Genomic DNA, 4936 nt, shown 5'->3' on the forward strand with positions numbered 1-4936 from the left:
CTTGGGGGGGGGGGGGCTGCGCGAGTCTATGGAGGCCCTCCCGTCCTCAACTCCCCCAGGGCCCGGGGGGTGGGGGGTAGCGGAGATTCTACCTCTCGATCCATCCCAAATCCCCTTAGACCATCCGGGAATGGGTTTTCGGCGGCTATGTTCTTGCCCACACTACTGACGAGATGTACTACTCCAATCTTCCCCGAGGGTCTTTCCCCCGGGGAGAGGGATGTCGCACGTCGCGCGCTAGCCAGGGAAGGGACAAATGCTGCTGGCGATGCCCGCCCCTACCCTATAAAGCACGCGAAGGCAAGGAGTTGGGATTTTAGCCGGTAGAAGTCCAGCATAACCCGCGGAGCTTTCCCGAGGTATTCATGAGGATTTCCCCAACTATAAAAAAAGGGGGGTTCCTGGGGGGGGATATTCGTTAATCGGTTTTTTCCTCGCTCGAAGCATTTTCCATATTTTCCTCTGGACATCGTACATGTCCCGATCCATTGATGTCGAGAATTTTTCCAAATATTCTTTAACTAGTCTATCCGTGCGTTCGTTTCGTTTCTAATGCGGGTATATTTCCTGCGTCCTTCTGCCGTTTTATAGCTTCTAAATGCTAAATGTGCTTGTCTCTTTTTTTCGGCGAGTTCTTTTACCTCTCTTGTGAACTACGGCTTGTTGTTGGTCCTGCGTCGATCTGTTCTCCTTTTGCCTATCGCCTCTACTGCCAATTCCAAGATATTGGTGGTGATCTTGTACCATGTTGTCTTTATATCGTCTTCTGGGAGAATCAAGTTGTTCTCTATCTTTCCCCTCAGCATAGATTTCCTACCATCCACAAAGGAGAAACCTCCAAACTAGTTGACGAATTATTACGGAACGATATGATCAAAATCTGACCGTCGCCGTACAATTCTTCTGTATGGATTATTCCTAAAAATCCGATTCCTATGGAAACAAGCACTAGCAAATAGTAATAGACTATCGTCACTTGAATGAAAAAAACAATTGGTGACCTATATCCTTTACCCAACATATATGACATATTCAACTAACTTGGTGATACCAAGATATTAATTTGTTGAGGCAAAATATTTTTCCATCTCGGATTTAGCTAGCGGGTTCTATCAAATTTCTATGCATTCTGACAGGGAACACAAAACCACCTTTTTTACTCCTCACGGGCATTATCAGTTCGAACGTATGCCGTTCGGCTTAAAAAATGCCCCAGCCACATTTCAGCGCCTGATGGGTCAAATTTTATCATATATATCTTTGCAAGGGATTGCAAAGAACAGAACTTTTCGTTTATATGAATGACATAGTCATCTATTCATGCTCTCTGTTAACAACATGAAGTTAAAATGAAAACCTTGATTAATCGACTGCGTGAGGTAAATCTTCAATTGTAGTCAGACAAATGTGAGTTTTTGCGCAAAAATATCATTTACTTGGGACATGTCATCGGCGAAAACAGAATTAAGCTCAATCCTAATAAAATCTCAGCCATTCGTAATTTCCCTCTCTTTTGAAACGTCAAGAATATCAAACAGTTCCTCGGATTAACGGGATATTACAGGCGCTTTATTCAATCATTCTTTTGAATAGCAAATCCACCATCTAAATTTCTCAAGAAAAATGTACTTTTTGTACGGTCTGCCGAACAAGATGCCTTTAATATCTTCAAAATGGCCCTGTGTGAACTCATACTCCAATATCCTAATTTTTCACTACCTTTTATCCTCACAACCGACGCTTCTAAATTCGCCATTGGCAGTGTCTTGAGTCAAGAACAAATCGTTCATGACCTTCCCATGGCGTACGTCTCACGTGTATTAAATCCAGCCGAGCAAAACTATGTTACCATCGAAAAAGAATTCCTAGCCATCACATAGTGTGTTCAGCATGTCCGACCTTATTTATACGGGCACGAATTCACTCTTGTAATTGACTATTAACTTTTTGCTTGGTTATACAGCGTGAAATATCCTATCTCCAGATTCATGCGTTGGCGACTAAAACTTGAGGAGTATAACTACAAATTAATTTATAAGAAGGAATCCCTTAACAGAAATGCAGGCTCACTTTCTCGAAATCCACCAATAGAGAGACAAATTAATGAAAAATTCCATGACGATAATAAAGCGACCGATATTGCTGAAATCAATAACATCATTATCTTATTTCTCAACAATACATAAAAAGGGTAACATTTCTCAACAATACATAAAAACAACTGTGAATGCTATAGAAGAATAACCGTCATAAATTCACTTAGTCGTATACATGAAATAATGTTAACACTTTGCGGTCCGTCGACGGCATGATGTCGTCGCGCTCATTTCGACTGTTACGTCCTGGGTATCTCGGGAAGTACGGATTCCTTTTTTTTATATATATGATTGGGAGGCAGACGGACGTCGGGCAAGCGTCATCGTGAAAGGGATAAGAAGACGATGGCTCGCCGCATGATGTGTCGTGAGTTTCCCAACGTATCTGTCATCTCATCCGCCTTCACGCAAGGCGCATAATTTCGTTGCATCCTGGGTACCGTGGGAGCAACAAATTCCTTTTTATGATCAGAAAATAGGCGGATTTGGGTAAGCGCTATCATAAAGAGGATGTAATTATACGCTACTTAAATGCATCATGAGTTTTTCAATGCATCCGTGATCTTATCCGTTTTCTAATCTTCCATATCCGTTTCCCGTTTTCCACGAAAACTTCTCTCATTGGCAATCGTCATCCGCCACCCCCAAAAATCTTCCCTGTATAAGCCTCTTCCACTTTTTTATTTCACTCTCTTTTGTCGATTTCTGTTGTACTTTCACATCATGCCTACCACTTCGGCTTCTGTCTTTCGAGATCTTTCTAGTGCCACCAGTTCGTAAAACTCGCGGCGTATAATAGTGTATAACTCGGGATTTTCTAAATATATACATTTTCAATATTCTGATAATCAGTCCGAGTATCAGAATCGCGCAATACATCGAGTTAACCGTCACAAGGGCAACTACCACTCAGACGATCCGAGGCACGAGACGCCAGCCAGGCCCCCGAGATCCAAAAATATTTACACATCACGAATCAACGAGTATTTGATATCATTTATACTCGCCCTCATTAGGTTTCTTCATTTATTAATACCCCGCCGTACCATAGTGAGCACCCTACATGGAGAGGATAGGCTCGAATCCCTCGCATTAGCAAACCAATACCTGCTCGAGGCTAGCGACGACACGCTAACAGTACAACTCAGGGCCTTTTCTGAACTTCTATCCCCAGCCGAAAGTACCCCACTACCAAGCCCTTCAGACGGGAATACCTCGTCGACACCTCTCCTTTCCTCTCTCGCCCCTTCTTATTCGCCTAATCCCAACTATCTCCCACCAAGCCCTTCTGGCGAGACACCTTGTCTCGATTATTATCCCTCACCGTACTATTGGACTTCATCTCCAGTTTCTCCATCGGGTTATCTCAACCCACCGTCGCGTTCCCCGACACCCGACCCATTAACCCCAGACTCATCTCCATCCCCATCCGATTCTACTGCTCCCCTTTCTGAACCATCTACCCCTAACTCTACCCTCACCTCAAGATTCTCCCGCTACACACTCAACTTGTCAACACATACCGTCACCACACATACACAATTAATTTATAATACCTCGTTGTGCGTCATATCACACCGTAACCTCACCTTTGTCAAATATTGTAAATTCGCCCTTTTTGTTAATAAATGTTAAGATTGTTAACTTCATTTTTCATTCTATTTTCTTACCATCGCGCACTCATCAACCTTTCCCCAATTATTCCGCTCGCGGTCCCATCGCAGGTAAAGGGTTTCAGTACCTTGACCTAAAATAGGACCACCCTGCGTACGCTCGTGTCGGAGTAAACCCTTCTGGTCTCTGACTTGTACCGCCGGCATACAGGTACGTTCGGGACTCGCGTTTGCGAGTGCGGTCGTTGTGTTCTTTTCCAGGACGTAACACGACGTTGCGGTCTGTCGACGACACTGTGCCGTCGCGATCTGACAACATTGGTTTTATCGTTAAACAGAAACAAATGCGGTTTTAAGCAATTGGCAACATGCAAAACAGATGAATAGCGATTTGTAGCTATGTCAAAATAAGTGACGATCGCTCCAAGTGTTAGGATGGTTCTTTCAGAGCTAGTCTTTCGATTCAAGTCGATCGACAGATCTTACCAGTGTAAACGCTATTGTGAGCTGAGGAAAAGCAAAAAATGTTATCTAACATAGATTTTTCTTCAAATGAGGAAGTTCGAGATGTAGAAGATAAATACGACTCTTACAATAAGTCATTAGTTTATTATTTAACAATCGTACACGTGTTCTCTAATTATATTTGTTTATTCATCTACTGTTTGGTTTTGTATTATGCCGTATTTCATATTATTTTGTTTCATATTATGTGGTGATCGTTGATGTATCACCGATATTTCGTCGACGTGTCTTAAGACAAATTTCGTCAATATCATCAGACGATGAGAATATTAATTTATATCCGCGGAGAAAAAACAACGTTTACAAACACATGTAAACGAGAAGAGAAGTATGTTTTATATTTTTTTTATTAATCCTCTTGATATAATTTGACTTTTTTCCAACTCAAAATAGACCATGATATTGATGGTCTCAGAAAGTAAAGGTCTCACAGAAAAGTTAACTTTTATGGTGTTTAATAATAGAGAAAAGAATGAACTTCTCGAGAAAAATTGTTTGAATACGCTAGGTTCAATAGTTTTTTAGATATCAACATTTGTATAAGAAGAAAATCAACCAAATAAGCGCGGCTATTTGCGTATTATGCCTTTTAGAATTTCGAACACATTAGCCAAGCGTCTTCGGGTGGGCCGCGGACCGCAAAGTGTTAAGGAATACGAAGTCTGTTCAAAAAGTATCGCGAATTTTGAATTTCCGCGGGTT

The sequence above is a fragment of the Dinoponera quadriceps genome, unplaced genomic scaffold (assembly GCF_001313825.1).
Source record: "Dinoponera quadriceps isolate SergipeBrazil2010 unplaced genomic scaffold, ASM131382v1 scaffold1685, whole genome shotgun sequence".
NCBI lineage: Eukaryota > Metazoa > Arthropoda > Insecta > Hymenoptera > Formicidae > Dinoponera > Dinoponera quadriceps.